Below are 18,299 nucleotides of genomic sequence, written 5' to 3' on the forward strand. Positions count from 1 at the left end.
TTTAAGCACTTATTTTTAATTAGAGCTTTTTAAAATAGACATTACACACACAACACGTGTATAACCACACAGGAAAAAAAAAAGATTTAGTAGTTATAAGATTTTTTATTTGCCAACTTTTAACTGGATTATTGGCCTCTGGGTAAAGCCTTTTAGGGACAAGACTAGAAATACAGTTTTTATTTACAGGTCTAGGAATACAGTTGTTAGGGATTTTATGAGAAAAATTTTTAAAAAATGAGATTTGTGCTTTTCTTGTTTTTAAGAAGTTTTAGGCCACCAGAGATAACTTTAGGGCCTTTTAGGAATGGACCAAGAATGACAGGGCACAGTGGAGAAAATTAATTTAGTTGACCAAGAAGAAACTAAATTACTTCTTGTTTTGTTGTTTGTTTGTTTGAGACAGAGTTTTGCTCTTGTTGCCCAGGCTGGAGTGCAATGGCACAATCTCGGCTCACTGCAACCTCTGCCTCCCAGGTTCATATGATTTTCCTGCCTCAGCCTCCTGAGTAGCTGGGACTACAGGCACACACCACCACACCCAGCTAACTTTTGTATTTTTTTTTAGTAGAGACGAGGTTTCACCATCTTGGCCAGCATGATCTCGATTTCTTGACCTTGTGATCTGCCCGCCTTGGCCTCCCAAAGTGCTGGGATTACAGGCATGAGCCACCGTGCCCAGCCCCTTAATAAACTTTTTTTAGAAAAGATTTATGAAGAGAAAAACATAAAAGCTTTTAAAATATATTTATAGCTTGGATATTTATTTTTAATAGTGCTTTTTTGAAAAAATATATTTATAGCTTGGATATTTATTTTTAATAGTGCTTTTTTTTTTTTTTTTTTTGAGACCAAGTCTTGCTCTTGTCTCCCAGGCTGAAGTGCAATGGCATGATCTTGGCTCACTGCAACCTCTGCCTCCCAGGGTCAAGCGATTCTCCTGCCTCAGCCTCCCGAGTAGCTGGGATTACAGGCGCCTGCCACCATGCCTGGCTAATTTTTGTATTTTTAGTAGAGACAGGGTTTCACTATGTTGGTCAGGCTGGTCTCGAACTCCTGACCTCGTGATCCGCCCTTCTCAGCCTCCCAAAGTGCTGGGTTTACAGGCGTGAGCCACCGCGCCTGTCTGCTTTAGTGTTTTTTGACAAGACTAGACTTAAGTACCTTACTGAAGTTTGAGCTGAGCTTTAGATTTGGATATTTAGTATTTTTTACCTGCTAGAAAATTAAAAAGAACCTTAGTGCCTTTTTGAAAGACCCCCTCAGTTGGGGCACAGAGGAGAGTGTTGTTTACAAACTGCAAAGTTTTAAATTGAGGTTGAGCAAAATTAGATTTTTGGAAACTGTCTGTTTTTGCAATTTGTTTTTGTTTGTTTTTGTTTTTAATATTAGGGACTGCCTGAATAATAAACCTATTTTTTATTGAGTTGGGATATAGTAGGTGTTTTTACGAAAGCTTTTTTTAGGCTATTTAAAAAAGGCGGTGGTGGGGGAGCATTATTTGGTATTTGATTTAGCAAGGACAGTTTGGAGTTACTAAGAGGTTTGGTTTTGGTTTTTTGCAAGCTTTTTAAAATGCACATTAGAAAGTGTTTTTTTTTAAATTACTTATTGATGGGATTCCCAAGACTTTAATTAGGGTTTTTAAGGGGCATTGTTTTATTTTAATTGGGAATGGGGATCTTATTATTGTGAGTCATAATTACCACATTGGGTTTACTGGAAAGCAGTTATCTTCTTAGTGTAAATAAAAAACAGGCTTTCCTTAAGTCTAAGCATACAGATCTTTTAAGATTGCCACTGTGTTTAGATATGAATAAAATTCATAGGTTTGTAGTAACAGACATTTTAATTAGTCTTCTAATAGAAGTGAAAAATCAATAAAAATAAGTTGTTAAATGAGTTTAAAAGAAACTTCACGTGTTTCTTAAACGTTTAAAACTATGTTGTAAGTGACTGATTAGTAATTCCAGTCTGTTTCATTTTTAGTCACGTAGCGAGTATACAGGAAATTATTAGCTCTCATTTTTTATTCTGTTAGATCATGGTTAATATTAAGCCTGAAAACAAGCTAGCCACATCAGTAGTTTGTAACCCATGTTAATTCTAATCAGTCAGTCTGGGGCTATAAGAGTAGTTAAATGTTTTTAATACTATTCTTGGCAGATTCATATACAGCATAAATATAAATATTATGGAAACATTTCTTATTGAGTATTGCTCTTTAGGACTCCAGTAAATTTAAATGTAGTTTAAAAATATATATTCATGCTTGAACCCAGGAGGCAGAGGTTGCAGTGAGCTGAGATTGCACCACTGCACTCCAGCCTCGGCAACAGAGCGAGACTCTGTCTCAAAAAAAAGTATGTGCATGTATATATGTGTGTGTGTGTATATATATTCAAATAACTTGTTTCTCTAACAAGTGAAGGAAATCATTTACTTAGACATTTAGAGAGAATTTTACTCAAAACAGTTGCTTTATAGCCTTTTAAAGTATTTTATTATTTTGGACATTAAAAATCAAGAAAATTTATTCTTGAGTGTTGGGTTCATACTGTTCATAACATTAAAAGTTTACTAACCCATATCACTAAATGAGCGAGCCATTTGAAATTTTATATAAAATTTATATTTTATATATATATATTTCCTGGAATTTTAAGATGAAAAAACACTTTTTTCTCTGGCCCAAATTCTTAGTTTATTTCTCTTTTTTCTAAGAAAAGTATTAATAGTATTTTTAAATGGCAAATCAGAGTTGTATACATTTATGGGGTACAATGTGATGTTTTAATATACGCATATAATATGGATGGCTCACGCCTGTAAATCCCAGCTATTCAGGAGGCTGAGGCAGGAGAACCACTTGAACCTGGGAGACAGAGGTTGTGGTGAGCCGAGATCGTGCCATTGCACGCCAGCCTGGGTGACAAGAGCGAAACTCCATCTCAGAAAAAACAAAAAAAGGAATAATTAAGTTGAGTTGAATAACATATCTATCACCTCGCTTACCTATCCTTTGTGGTGAGACATTTGAAATGTACTCCTAGTTCTTTTGAAATACACAATATATTGTTGTTTACTATAGTCACTCTCCTGTGCAATAGATCTCAAAACCTATTTACCCTATTTGAAACTTTGTACCCTTTGATGAACAACTCTCTGTTTCCTTCCAACCACCCCCAGGCTCTGGTAACCATTACTCCACTTTCTACTTTTTTGAGTAAAACTTTATTAAATTCTACATATAAACGAGATTATGCAGTATTTCTCTTTCTGTGTCTGGCTTATTTCATCTATCATAGTGTCTTCTAAATTTATCTATCTTGTTTCAAATAATGGGATTTACCCTTTCTTAATGCTGAATAGTATTTCATTGTTTATACCACATTTTTAAAATAATTAATATAAATATATATTTGTCTATTGGTTGAAAAAGTCATGTCTTATGGAAAAATATTTCTGTGTTAAAGCATGTATTAATGTAATTCAGCATATATTATTAAAATTAGCTAATTTCTACTGAGTACTCACCATAACAGTATATATGTGTTAATAAGTTTAATTCTCACAGTAACTTAATAACATAGATAACATTATTTACCCTCATTTTACCAGAGGAAGAAACAGAGCCACTGAGAGAAATGACTTGCTCACAATAGCAGAGCCAATATTAAACCACAGGCAACTTTGTCTACAGAGATAACACTTGAGTACAACAATAAAAAACTTCAAACAGAAAGTAACTATTTTAAACACTCATTTTAAATACAAAATTTTTAGAAATTGAATAATTGGATACATTTTCATTGTTATATCTGTGCATGAATGTATAAAATAGTACATTAAAAAGAAATAATTTAAGCCAGAAAAAAATTAGTTAATATTTGTCGTGAATAAAATTGGAAAGTAATTAATTATTGTTTGCAGGTATTATCTATGTTTACTTAGATAACAAAAGAAACTGAAAGACTAGGTCGGGTGCGGTGGCTCACACCTGTAATCCTAGCACTTTGGGAGGCCGAGGTGGGTGGATCATGAGGTCAGGAGATCAAAACCATCCTGGCTAACATGGTGAAAGCCCGTCTCTACTAAAAATACGAAAAATTAGCCAGGTGTGGTGGTGGGCGCCTGTAGTCCCAGCTACTTGGGAGGCTGAGGCAGGAGAATGGCGTGAACCTGGGAGGCGGAGCTTGCAGTGAGCCGAGATTGCGCCGTGCCACCGCACTCCAGCCTGGGCCACAGAGCGACACTCTGTCTCAAAAAAAAAAAAAAAAAACTAAAAGACTACTTTAAAAGTCTATTCAGGTGGATGGGCAAAATTCTAAGATGATCCTCAAGATTCCCAGTCTGTTTCACACCTGCCGTGTAATCCTTTCCTCTTGAGTGTAAAACTGTCACTGTGGTGTGAAATTACTCATAAAATTAGGTCACTAATGTGTTGCCTTTGTGGCCATCAAAAGGGAGGTTATCATGATTGGGCTAAACTGAATCAGAGATGCTTTTAAGAGAAAAGGATACATAATAGAAAAACACTTCAGCTGGCCTGGAAGTAAGTGATTTCTAGCTGGGCCATGCTGTAAGCTGCTTATGGTAGCCATACGGCAGGAAATATATTTGTATATTGGTATCATTCCTGCCTCCCACATGGTGCTTCCAGTAGGGAGGACAGGAGGATCTCATGGCAGAGGGGGAAAAAAAGGAGTCTAATTTATGCAAAAAAAAAAAAAAAAAAAAAAAAAAAAAACACCTCTCATCTGAGATAACCTAAGATAAACAGAGAAGACAACACATGATTACATCAATGGGAGGAAGAAACAACCTGGATGAAAGAGCTCACTGGCACTATGGAATGACATTTAGTAAGCCGTAGTGAATGATCAGCCTCTGGAACTGATAGAACTCATCAACAGTCTACCAACAAGGGATCTCCTTCTTACTATAATTAAATCAGCATGTCTGCACCATTCTGGTAGCCCAGTTTTACACTACTCATTACAAGCATACCATGGAGACTAGTGTGTACCCTCCTAGAATTGAACTTATTATGAAAAAGCATACCTAATTATTTGTACAATTGAAATACCTTGAAGACATAATAAATTTATTAGTAATTGATATCTAATTACAGAGGATTTTACTATACTGTAATACAATATTGTACTTTAAACAATATGATTATGTCTAGAATGCATGGAGTTATGTATATAGTTTTTCTTAGTTTAACATGATAAAAGTAACAATTGGATGAAACATTTGAAGTAGAATAAAATTCATCAAAACCACATTTTTTCAATGGGTTGGCATAATTGCTATGCTTTTTGAAATGGCCTGATTACTAACACGGAGCAAAGACATGAGTTTCGCTTTACTCCATCATTATGTTCTTGACCTTTTAAAATCTAAAATTCTGGCTAAAGGATTCAAAGGGAGTGTAATTTAGATGGCTCCCTCGGGTTTCCAAGGCAATACAAGAATTTTGATGGGCAGAAAAATGCATGCTACATAACACATTGCTCTTCTCTGATTTACCTTAACACTGAAAGATTGAAGATTGCAAATCTAGTCTCTCAATTTAGAGTAAACTGACAAAAAATTTATTTTCCAGCCAGACAAATAATTATATAAAACTAATGGGTAAAAGATGCCATTAGCTGCCAAAAAATTGTATGACTAGATTCAGGAAGCATCTGGACATGCAAATAACAGCCCATTAAATTAAGACCCTAATAGGTGCATGTGAAAAGCATTTATGTGCAATGTGGTGCACGTCCTTTTGGCACCTTTTTCTGTGTCTTTGCAGAGATACCAATTTTTTCTGAGTGACTCAGGGTGAATACTGGGCACTGAGAGTGCTGTATTCAGAGTGATTACTGTGTACATGGTTAACACATTTCTTCCATATTACAAAAAAAGTATGAATCTTTGCCTCAAAGGCTTTTAGTAAAAGATTGTTTTTAGTACTCAATTTGGATTCATGGGAAATTTTCACATTCCAGATAAATCAGAAACAGTTAAACATAAACCAAATTCCATAAAACATATGAATGAGATAAAATCTTCTTAGCTAAAAAATTGTATATTATCAATAAATTTAGGGGAAAATAGAAAACCAGTACTTTAAGCCAAATAACAGTGTTTGGCACTTGAATACCACCCAAACAAGTGCTCTTCATCGTCATCGTTAAAACAGCGATAGCAGCATGTTCTTTCCTGACACCAGCTGGCCTGTTTTCTACTGATATAAACGGAAGAAGACATTGAAATAGTGAAAGAGGGTGATATAAATGAAATACTTATATAAAATACAACTTTTAATAAAAAGTAGCATTTGATGTTGCACAACTATAGATGAGACTAGTAGTATGAGGTCATAATAGTATTGACAGAATAACTTCACAACATTCTTATTTAAAATAATATTTTTCTGCTGTATATTTGCTATCTTTTGGTCAAATATTACCCGAGCTCAATAGAGATCAACAAAAGTAATATTTTACCACAAGCACTTTATTATTGAGGCATATACTTATTTTGTTTAAAATATGTTAGCTTTTTAAAGAAGATTTATGATTTTTTTAGTGTGTTTTTATTGCTAGGAAGTGGCTGTCCTGCCAGGATACTGCTATTCTCAGCTCTACCCATATTGACTAGTAATGAGTGGAAGTGATGTGTGGATAAGAAGCAAATGTGTCTTCTCTGACACATTGTTTTCATCCATTGGCTAAAGAAAAAGGAAGATGCAGATAGAAAATGAAAGAAGATACAATCCTTGAAAGATTAAGGCTTCTTAAGCAGACAAAAAACTCACAGATGGCCAGGTGTGGTGGCTCACCCCTGTAATCCCAGCACTTTGTGAGGCAAGGTGGGAGGATCGCCTGAGGTTAGGAGTTTGAGACCAGCCTGACCAACATGGTGAAACCCCATCTCTACTAAAAATACAAAAATTAGCTGGGTGTGGTAGCACGCGCCTGTAATCCCAGCTACTTAGGTGGTTGAGGCAGGAGAATCGCTTGAACCCCGGGAAGCAGAGGTTACAGTGAGCCAAGATCGTGCCATTACACTCCAACCTGGGCGACAAGTGAAACTCCTTCTCAAAAAAAAAAAAAAAAAAAACTTCCAGTTGATTTCTCAGGTATTGGCAGAATCTGTTTTCTCCGTAGCATAAGAATTCTTGATATACCACCTTTAGAGGTACTGAACAAAACTGTATGTATGTGCTGAAGTCTGGATTGATTTATAAGCTCATTAGAGACTAAATCATGGCAACACATTATAGTTCATTATTTTTGTGTAAATTCTTGTTGAGCCACATCCGTCTGTATATGTAATACTGAGTTGCTAACAGCTTCTTTATACTAAGCCACAACTCATTTTACCTGGTGGTTTCATTTGAAATGTATGAGCTGTATTATATAACATTCAAAGAAGTAATAATTTAATTCAAAGACTATGGAAAGAAGAGTCATACAGGCACACCGAGAGTGAATTGGAATCTGGCACCTGACACTGATAAACAGGTTGAGCAGATTCAACTAGATCTAGTGCCACTGCACTCCAGTCTGGGCAACAAAGCGAGACTCCATCTCAAAAGAAAAAAAAAAGGCTCACAGACGATGGTGATGTGAGCAAAAAATATATTATTCTAAGCATCTGAAATTTTAGTGTACAACCTGCATTGCCTTAACAGATACATTATTCGGTTTTGATTCTTCAGGATATGATTCAATCCCCTGGTGAATCAAAACTGAGAGGAGAATAACTTATTTGTTAAGGTAGGAAATGTAGGGAAAACATTGCTTTTTTTCCTCCAAATTTCTGGTTTAGTAAGAACTTGTTTATTTTGAGAAAAACAGGTCTCAAACATCAGGCTACTCACAAAAATAACCCACAGTATCAACCTTAAAAAGCAAATCTTAAGACTATAACACTATTTTTCTAGAGGATGCATTTAACATGCCAACTCATTCACAAAAACACATTGTTATATTTGTGTTGAACTGCCCCACAAATCACACTTATGTGGGGGTGTAGCGCACATACTTCTAACTCAAAGCTGCTTTTAGGAGCTACGCAACTAAATGAGATTGCTTTTGCAGTTAGGGAAGCAACTACTGAAATTATGTATGAATGAAAAAAACTTTCTGCATAACAAGATAATTTTGGAGACAGTTGATAAAAACCATGCATCCGGCCGGGCACAGTGGCTCATGCCTGTAGTCCAAGCGCTTTGGGAGGCTGAGGCAGGTGGATCACGAGGTCAGGAGTTCAAGACCAGCCTGGCCAACATGTTGAAACGCCGTCTCTACTAAAATTACAAAATAAAATTAGCCAGGCGTGGTGATGCGTGCCTGCAATCCTAGCTACTCCGGAGGCTGAGGCAGGAGAATTGCTTAACCTGGGAGGTAGAAGTTGCAGTGAGGCGAGATTGCACCACTGCACTCCAGCCTGGGCAACACAGCAAGACTCCATCTCAGGAAAAAAAAAAAAAAACAAACCCACATCCTTTTTATTGTTAAGTCATAAAGAGGTTTCAAAATTAAAAGCAAAAATTATGGGGTAAGACTTAACAAAACTACTAGGAGTGTCAAAGGAGGTGAAAATGGGACTTAGGTGCAGGGCAATATGAATTAACATGGGAAGGACAAGGACAGTGAGCATGTGCTGAAGATACTAGAGGAGATCTGGTAAAAAATTTGATCTTAGAGAAGCACGTAGGTAAACAAATATTGGGATAAGATTTCTAACCCCCACTATGTGCTTAAGAGTCATTTTTGCCATTGGCACTGACTGTCATCCTCCACTTCCTCAGCCTCTTTTTAATCATCCTTGGTCAACCCCAGTTGGCCATTCCCCATCTTCATTATCATCATCCAGTAGATCCCCCTCCTCAGCAGAGTCATCTGCGCCCCCCTCAGACTTCACATTAATCTCATTTTTCTTCACTGAGCTCCTGCTCTGTTCCTCTTCTCACTTATCATTCTTCATCTCTACTGCTTGTCTGCTCTTTTTCATTTTTCCAGGTTTTCCAGGAGTGAATCCACTTTTTATCTGGGTCAGTTCCTTCTTAATGGCCTAAAGGTCATCTCCTTACAACTTTCCAGACTTGGAAGATCCCTGCTGTCCACTGTTAGAATTGAAGCCACTTTTGCCCCTTCGTGAGGTGTTTTCTGATACACGCTGATGTTTCGAGGGCACTACAGGCTGAGCAATAGGAGGAGAAGGAGGAAAATGTGCTGGGTAATTGTACATCCTTTCAAAATAATCCGACTGAAAGTCACAGTCCAAGTCAAAAGGAGCTGAATAGAGGCGATGGAGAAGGGTGTTCTGTTACTGACCCATACATCTTCGCTGCAGATAATTTCACACCTGCTTTTCCTCTGTTCACTTTTGGCTCTGCAGCCAGGTTAATATGTAAAACCTGGCCAGCAATTATTATGCCCTTCTCTCTCCTATAGCAGCCGGGGCATTTCTCTCATTTACCTATTGAACGAAGGCAAAGCCCTTATGAACGGAGCAACCCACAATTTTGCTGTTCGTCGAAAAGACTGCCTCCACATCAGACATCTTGACCACAAAAGTGTTGAGATTTCCAATGAACACATGGGAGTTCATGGAGCGAGGATCTGTTCTGTTGGTAACATTGCTGGCCATTGTGTTTGATAAGGTTTCCACAAAGCCAAAAACAGGAGGAAGGAAGGAGAAGACATTCAATTCTGAGTCTCCTACTCCCAGGTTCTACGAGGAGAAGCCGACTGCTGCTTGAGGTCGGCAATGTAGCCACAACCGCTCAGTCTTTGTCTCTTCACAAAATCAGACCCATTTTTTCTGACCAACATCTCCTCCACTCCCAGCCCCAGGCAATCATCATTCTACTCTATGCTTCTATGAGTTTAAACCTTTTTACACTCTATAGAGAAATTATATTATGAAAGTTTTTTTCTGTGTTGTCTTATTTAGCATCATGTTCTCCAGGTTCATCAATGTTGCAAATAACAAGAGTTCCTTTTTTTTCCCCCACAGGGCTGAGTAGCATTCCATTGTGTAAATATACCACATTTTCTTTTTTCATTCACCTGTTGATGGACACTTAGGTTGATTCCATACCTTAGATATTGTGAGTAATCCATTTCCTTCCTTTTCTCTCATTTGTTTTTATATCTTTTTTCCTTTTTTTTTTTTTTTTTTTACATTCAGGAGTATTTTATTTTTAAGATATAAGTTATGAATGTTAAATGCCTTCATTTGAGCTTCATTTGGGTCATTAGCTGTGTTCCCAGGGGAAACTATTTTACATCCTTGGTGTAAGAATTACAGAAAGAGGAGAGAAACACGAAAGGTGGCTGGACAGTCAACAGGGACAGGTTTATTTTGAATAAACCTAGAGGGGCAGCTGGCTGAGTTAGGTCAGAGCCACATTCTTTTACAGACTAAAAGTTTTTAAGGATTCAGGGTGGGAGAGTTAATTGGAGGCTTGGACAGCTTCTGTGTCTCTTTGTTGTGCTTATGTGGGAGGGAGAGTTGTGTGTCTGTTCCCATACATCTTTCTGCAGCTGCAGGCATATCCCCCCAGTCTGCTTTTAGCTTCCCTATCTTAGTGCACCCCAAGGGGAAAGAATGTGCTTATTAAGGCCTACTGTGTTACTGGGGCCCATTGTATGAAGGTGAAGTTTGGCAGTTACTCAAGAGACTTTCCCCCCACCTCCCTCTGTGCCCAAGCTGGCTGTTTTTGTTTTTGTTTTCTTTGAGAGGGAGTCTTGCTGTGTCACCCAGGCTGGAGTTCAATGGCGTGGTCTCTGCTCACTGCAACCTCCACCTCCTGGGTTCAAGTGATTCTCCTGCCTCAGCCTCCCGAGCAGGCGCGTGCACCACACCCAGCTAATTTTTTTGTGTTTTTGGTAGAGATGGGGTTTTGCTATGATGGCCAGGCTGGTCTTGAACTCCTGACCTCGTGATCCGCCCGCCTTGGCCTCCCAAAGTGTTGGGATTACAGGCGTGAGCCACTGTGCCCTCCCTGAGCTGTCTTACCTGTATTTTACCGTCTGCTCTTTCTGGCTGCTTGTAGTTAGAAGAGAAGTGATTTCTTTGAAATGCATGAGGCTAGAAAGGGAGCTAGAACTTAAAGTGGCGGTGTTTGAGTTGACGGTGCTCCTGCTGTATCACTTGGAGCTTCAATCTTCATTATTAATAAAAAGTACTATTCCCCCAGGACTGTTTTAATTCATACATGGTAGCTATAAGTATTTTTCACTGAAAGCCTTGTCTGAAAATATTACAGTAAATGTTTAAAAATAAGAACAAAATCATTTATATTTCAAAGTTCCTATATTATAGTTTAGTGGGTATATTTTGTCATAGTTAATGTATTTATTTTTTCCAAAAAATGCCAAAATAAAAATGTTATTATTTTTTCTGGAATAACAGACTAAGAGTTTCTACATTGTGACTTTGCTAATTTTTGCATATGGTGTTAACTGCTACCTTTGAATTTAGGTTGAATTTTAAACCCACTGTTGTTTTGTGTAATATTTGGTTCTTTTGGGGAATCACATACATTAAATATGGACTGTTTGGGGTAACTTAATTTCTCCTTTCTTTCTGTTATTAAATCTGGAACTTTAGAAATGACTAGGATTCAAATAAAGTTGATTTGATTTGGAATCCAGCAACAGAAAATCCCAGAAAAAACTAAAGGACACAGCTACTAGATAGTGCCTTTCAGTGAGATATATACATGAAACAGAGTTCAGTGAAATTTATAAAATTATTGCAAGTTTGTCGAATTTAGAAACTAATTGTCTACAATATATTAGGCACTTGTCTTAGTTTGTCTATGGCATCCTTAGCTTGAGAAAGCTGACATTACTGAAAATATTGCTACTGTAATAAACTTTGGAACAAATATTTATGTGCTAGTAAACATTTGCCTTACTTCTTAAATACCTGTCATCCTGGCTCAGTCCTTTTGGCACAACTCTTTATAATTCCAGAGACTTTCACCAATGTTCATTTTATGTTTATTTTTACATAGTAAGCTTCACAGTTGACCATCATTATATTGGGATGCTCCAGGCAATTCCTGAGCCTCAGAGCTGAACATTCTACCTCAGCCATCTTATTTCACATGCTCTGTTGTGTTTCTCTCACTCCATATTTGAGCCTTAATGAGGCCTCAGTTGGGACGAACCAGAGGAATGGGTTGCCATATATGTTGGGTTGAGAATCAGGATCCTTTTGAGAATAAAGACTTTACATTTATTATTCATAGTACAAAGTAGTATTTTTAAGATACAGACTTTTTTTTTTTGAGGCAGAGTCTTGCTCTGTTGCCCAGGCTGGAGTCCATTGGCATGATCTCGGTTCACTGCAGCCTCTGCTTCCTGGGTTCCAGCGATTCTCCTGCCTCAGTCTCCTGAGTAGACTAGCTGAGATTACAGGCATGCGCCACCACGCCCGGCTAATTTTTTTTCTTTTTTTTTTTTAGTAGAGACGGGTTTTCACCATGTTAGCCAGGCTGTTCTCGAACTCCTGACCTCAGGTGATCCGCCCACCTCGGCCTCCCAAAGTGCTGGGATTACAGGTGTGAGCCACTGCGCCCAGCCAACATGTTTTAGTCTAATTAAATATAGATGATTTTATCAGTATGCCCATATGGTAAAAATAACTGTATCAAGTCCATCAAATGTTCTGCTTTAGACTCTCCCAACACAAAGATCAATATATATGAATTGGATGCTAGCTTTGTTTTGTTTTTTAGTGTAGGTTATTGTTTTTATTTTTAAGATTTTTTTTCTATTTTATGCTGATGTTAAGCTACACAAAACTTACCAAAAGGTTTATTTTATCATATTTAATTTTTTACGAAAAGTTCCAACACTTAAATATTGAAAGTGATATTCTGGATTCCCATTTTCCAGGTGATATAGTTTGCATTTATTAGTACTACCTTTCAGTTTTTCCTTATGTGGTGCAAGATTGTAAAAATGCCTTCCAGCTGACTTCTTAGGTAACAGTACAATCTGTTTTCTCAGACAGCGTAAGAATTCTTGATACACCAACTTTAGAGGTATTGAACACAACTGGATAAATATGATGATATCTGGATTTATCTATAAACTCATTAGAGGCTGACTCATGGCAACACATGTTATAGTTCAATATTTTTGTTTAAATTGTTGAGCCACATCCATCTATATATGTAACACTAAGATTGTAACAGCTTCTTTATACTAAGCCAGAATTCATTTTACATGGTGATTTTATTTGAAATGTATGAGCTGTATTATATAACTTTCAAATGAGTAATACAAATTTAATTCAAAGAATATGGAAAGAAGAGTCATACAGGCACACTGACAGTGAATTGGAATCTGGCAGGTGACAATGATTAACAGGTTGTGTGGATTCAACTAGACCTAAATCCCTGAAACAATATTAAAAGACAGAATTTTAAAATTAAAAACATTGACAATTTAACAGGCCTATAATATTTTTAAAAATGTTTACCCATCATCAATCAATATTAAGTTAAACTAGAAAATTTGGAACATACTATACAAAAAAGTGAAATAAGTCAACTATCCCCAGGCTTACTCTGATCAAAATAAGACTTTAGCATATTTGAAAACACCAAATTATTTTGAAAAATATTCATTTTGAACAGATCTTTTATACATATTACTTCTAAATAAAACCTAATACTAATAGGTTTGATTTATGAAATATTTATGTCTATCACTGTAGTTAAAAATTGAGATATAAACATACTGTTTAAATAATTTTGATTACAATATTTGGTGTTTTAATTGAGTACCAGTATTCATACAGTATGGCAAATTCAGGCTTATTGTATAAAATGGCAAAATAGTATTTTACTTTTTGTAAAATGCAAAATGGTATTTTACATTTTTTGACTATTTTGGCATTTTATAAAATAAGCCAACATTTTTGGAGACATTTTTAAAGAAGCCAATCTTTTCTAAAATAAAATTAATACATCAAAAACTAGACATAAATGTCATACATCGTTTGCTGAATCCTACAGTAATCTGTAAAGTTTGTATACATCAATGTTAGATTACCTAAAACATAATAAAGTTTGTATTTTACATTATATTTAATATACAAAAGTCCAAAATATATCCAGACAGACAAAAATTGTGGCTGCCACTTTAAAAAACGAATGTTCTTCCGAGCATGGTGGCTCATCCCTGTAAGCCCAGCACTTTGGAAGGCCAAGGCAGGCGGATCACTTGAGGTCAGTAGTTTGAGACCAGCCCAGCCAACATGATGAAACCCTGTGTCTACTAAAAATACAAAAATTAGCTGGGAGTGGCGGCAGGCACCAATAATCCCAGTTACCCGGAAGGCTGAGGCAGGAGAATTGCTTGAACCCCAGAGGCGGAGGTTCCCGTGAGCGGAGATCAAGTCACTGCAGTCCAGCCAGGGCAATAGGGCAACAACTCCATCCCAAAATAAATTAAATTTAAAAACCAAAGGTTTTAGCACAATACAGAACGTTAAAATGTAAACTATGACAGTTTGGATTAAAAATATGATAAATGGGCCGGGCGCGGTGGCTCAAGCCTGTAATCCCAGCACTTTGGGAGGCCGAGACGGGTGGATCACGAGGTCAGGAGATCGAGACCATCCTGGCTAACACGGTGAAACCCCGTCTCTACTAAAAAATACAAAAAACTAGCCGGGCGAGATGGCGGGCGCCTGTAGTCCCAGCTCCTCGGGAGGATGAGGCAGGAGAATGGCGTAAACCCCGGAGGCGGAGCTTGCAGTGAGCTGAGATCCGGCCACTGCACTCCAGCCCGGGCGACACAGCGAAACTCCGTCTCAAAAAAAAAAAAAAGATAAATGACTTTATTTGCACTTGTGTTAAGAATCACCTTTTTTTTTTTTTTTTTTTGGAACACACTGGAAATGCTGCGGTGGTAACTTGCTGGGTGATGACTGGGATGGTATTTACTATCCTAGGGATGGTGGGGTCCAGTGGACTAGAATTGTTAGCACCTGACCATGTTCACTGCTGTCCTTTCTCTCCCTAAGTTCGTTTCTCAGACTCCATCATCAACTCGGTTTCTATCATGGCGTGAACGGTTTTTCCCTGCTTTAGCATCTAACTTTGATTTCTGCTAATTTTCGTTGATAGTTTGTTTTTCTTGTCCATCTCTGGTGCTGGCTTTGCTGTTCCACTTTGAGGAGTTCCGGCAGCTTCACCCTCAGCTACTCCAACAGTCCGTCCGTTTGGCTCAAACTCTTGCAGTTCTCTCGGTTCTTCTGTTCCTGGCGTCTGAGATTTGTCAGCACAGTCCGTCCGTTTGGCTCAAACTCTTGCAGCTCTCTCGGTTCTTCTGTTCCTGGAGTCTGAGATTTGTCAGCAGAGCCTGGTTTTCAGGGACCATGGCTACCACCTCCTCCCGCCTGCGGGGCGGCTCCTGCACTTCTGGTGGGCGCTGGTCCCAGCCGCGGCCCAGCCAAGCACAGCAGGAACCGCAGCAGCAGCCGGAGCGCCCGACCCCGGGGTCGCCCAGGCCAGGGACGCCTCGTCTGTAACCCTGGGTCGAGGCCCAGATCGGTGCACAGAAAGCCGATGTCAACTAGAGTATTTCCCACAGCTGGGCGAGCCCTCCTCAACCTGCGGAGCCAGTTCCTGCTACCAGCTTCATGCTGCCACCACCCCTTTCATTAGAGGGACGCACAGGAAGACACAAGGCCACAGACACACCGTGGAAGAGTCCAGGGGAAGAAGGAGGGGCGGGGCCCGGCAGCTTCAGGCCCAGGGCATTGCGGCGCGCCTCATGCCTAAGCAAACAGCCACTGCCACCGCGAGGAGAACAGAGGGGCCCAGGCTCCCCCAGGCAGCCTCCCTCTGCGCCAGGAGAGGAGAAAACTGTTTCCTAAAAAGAAGCGCAGGGTAGAACTTGCAGATTTGACCCAATTAAGTTTTCATCCTTTTTATCTCTTTTCTCTCTTTTTGCCTTTTCCTTTCAAATTATGCTCACCTGAAGTCAGATTTCATGTTCCATCTTCATGTGGCAATTTACATGTAATTGTAATGGTCACAACTTAAAAAAAATTTTTTTTTTTTTTTTAATTTGGAGACGGAGTCTCACACTGTCGCCCAGCCTGGTGTACAGTGTCGCGATCTCAGCTCACTGCAACCTCCGGCTCCCGAGTTCAAGCAATTCTCAGGCCTCAGCCTCCTGAGTAGCTGGGATTACAGGCATGCGCCACCACGCCCGGATAATTTTTGTATTTTTAGTAGAGATGGGTTTTTGCCATGTTGTTCAGGCTGGTCTCAGATTCCTGGCCTCATGTGATCCGCCCACCTTGGCCTCCCAAAGTGCTAGGATTACAGAAAAATTTCAATTTATTTTACCCAAGAGTGCTGGGTTAACATTAAACTTTTAATAGTGCTGACTGCTACGGTTTATTCCCCTTTGATTCTATTAACTAAGCTATGGTAACTAATAATAATGTCTTAATTTGCATAGCTTGACAGTTTACAAAGGGCATGTAATTATTCATTTAACCAATAAATGTGTGTTGAGCACACACAATGTGTCATCCTTTTTGCTAGGCTTAGGAAATAAAATGAAGAAAGTATTGCTCTCTACTCTCATAAAACTTTGAGTCTGGCTTCATAAAACCCTCACACACTCCTGAGAAGTGAATACCTCTGAAGTCTCCTATTAACCTCCTATTCCAATGTAACCACCATCTGAATTTTGTGTTATTAATTTTTGCAATTTTATCTATAAACCATATACATTTTAGTGTTGCCTGTTTTTTGCGTTTATATAAATTTTACCATTTTGTATCTGTGACTTCCTTTATAATTTTTTATTATTTCATGTTGCTTAGCATAGCTGTAGTTGTCCATTTTCACAGCTGCATAGTATAAATATACATCAATTTATAAATCAGTCTTATTGCCAGTGGATATTTGTGAATTCCAATTACTCCATATTTTTACCAACTCTTTGCATTACTAGACATAATTTTTTGACAAAATGGTGAATTAGAAAGGTGTATCATTTATAGTTTTAATTAGCATTTCATAGTTACCAATGAAGTTGGAATTTTTCGTAAGTTTGATCATTTGTATTCCAAGACTTGCCATCTCTCCTATATTTAATGTCTTTTTCTTATTTAATTCATACATAGTCTGTTTATATATATATATATAAAATAATTATTATTATTTTTGAGACGAAGTTTCTCTCCTGTTGCCCAGGCTGGAGTGCAATGGTGCGATCTTGGCTCACTGCAGCGTCCGCCTCCTGGGTTCAAGTGATTCTCCTGCCTCAGCCTCCCAAGTAGCTGGGATTACAGGAGCACACCACCACACCTGGCTAATTTTTTTGTATTTTTAATAGAGATGGGGTTTCACCACGTTGGTCAGGCTGGTCTTGAACTCCTTACCTCAGGTGATCCACTCGTGTTGGCCTCCCAAAGTGCTGGGATTACAGGTGTGAGCCACCATGCCCAGTCTGTAATATATATTTTTAAAATACCAATCTTTTATGTCTTTTAAAAATATTTTCTCCCAATTATGCTTTGCCTTTGCATCATCTGTAGTAAAACATTTATGTTATTAATAATCAAAAGTTTAAAATTGATATAGTCTAACATATTTTATGCATTATTTTTATCTTGTGCCATGTTTAGAAAATTTTTACCCCAGTTATAATACAATATTTTCCTGTATTTTCTCCTAAAAGTTTTAATTTCTTAATCTATGTGAACAATTTTTTTGTGTGAGTTGCTCTTCAGGTATCCAATCTACCTAGGTAGAACCAATTGTTTAGGTACTAGTTTATTGACTAATTCTTCTTTGCAAGTATAATTGTATAACTAATTTCTCATTTTAATCTGTTGACTGGGACCACAGATGCAATAGTTAACAAAAATGTTTACAGCAGCATCATTATCATGTTTATGACATTAAAAAACAAGCTTTTAATAGTTTATGTACATTTGCTGTAGTTTATTTTAGATACTCTGTATATTTACAAAATAAAATAACATCTTTTATTTCTAGTCTGCTAGAAGGCTTTTACCGAGCTATTTTCTGTTCCTATTTTATATACACGTATAGATTTTACAGTGTTCAACTTATCCTGTACTCCTGAGATAGTCTTAGTCATGGTTTTACTTATTTTATATATAATGTGAAAGGAAATTAAATTTTGGGACCCCAAACTCATTTAGTTGAAGGGAAAAGTCAAGCTGGGAACTGGGTCTCACAAATCAGTCTCCCCCTTTTGGTTCCTAAATAAGAT

At 37.9% G+C, this 18,299-nt stretch overlaps 1 protein-coding gene and 1 pseudogene across 4 annotated transcripts in view; one reads left to right on the top strand and one right to left on the bottom strand.

The window, feature by feature from the left end:
* ZNF680 (zinc finger protein 680) overlaps positions 1-18,057 on the top strand; it is a 74,788-nt gene extending 56,731 nt beyond the window's left edge. Inside the window, exon 5 of one of the 4 annotated variants that reach the window (XR_012432368.1) lies at positions 15,164-18,057. The gene's annotated coding sequence lies outside the window, so the exon portion shown is untranslated. Of the gene's footprint in view, positions 1-3,621; positions 5,300-9,026; positions 11,623-15,163 lie in introns of those variants that run through there. The other 3 variants (XR_006696526.3, XR_012432369.1, XR_006696525.3) reach the window with 3 other exon arrangements.
* On the bottom strand, positions 8,765-9,669 carry LOC102123365 (heterogeneous nuclear ribonucleoproteins C1/C2 pseudogene; annotated as a pseudogene).
* Positions 18,058-18,299: the final 242 nt, after the last annotated feature.

Source organism: Macaca fascicularis, chromosome 3, assembly GCF_037993035.2.
Source record: "Macaca fascicularis isolate 582-1 chromosome 3, T2T-MFA8v1.1".
Classification (NCBI taxonomy): Eukaryota; Metazoa; Chordata; class Mammalia; order Primates; family Cercopithecidae; genus Macaca; species Macaca fascicularis.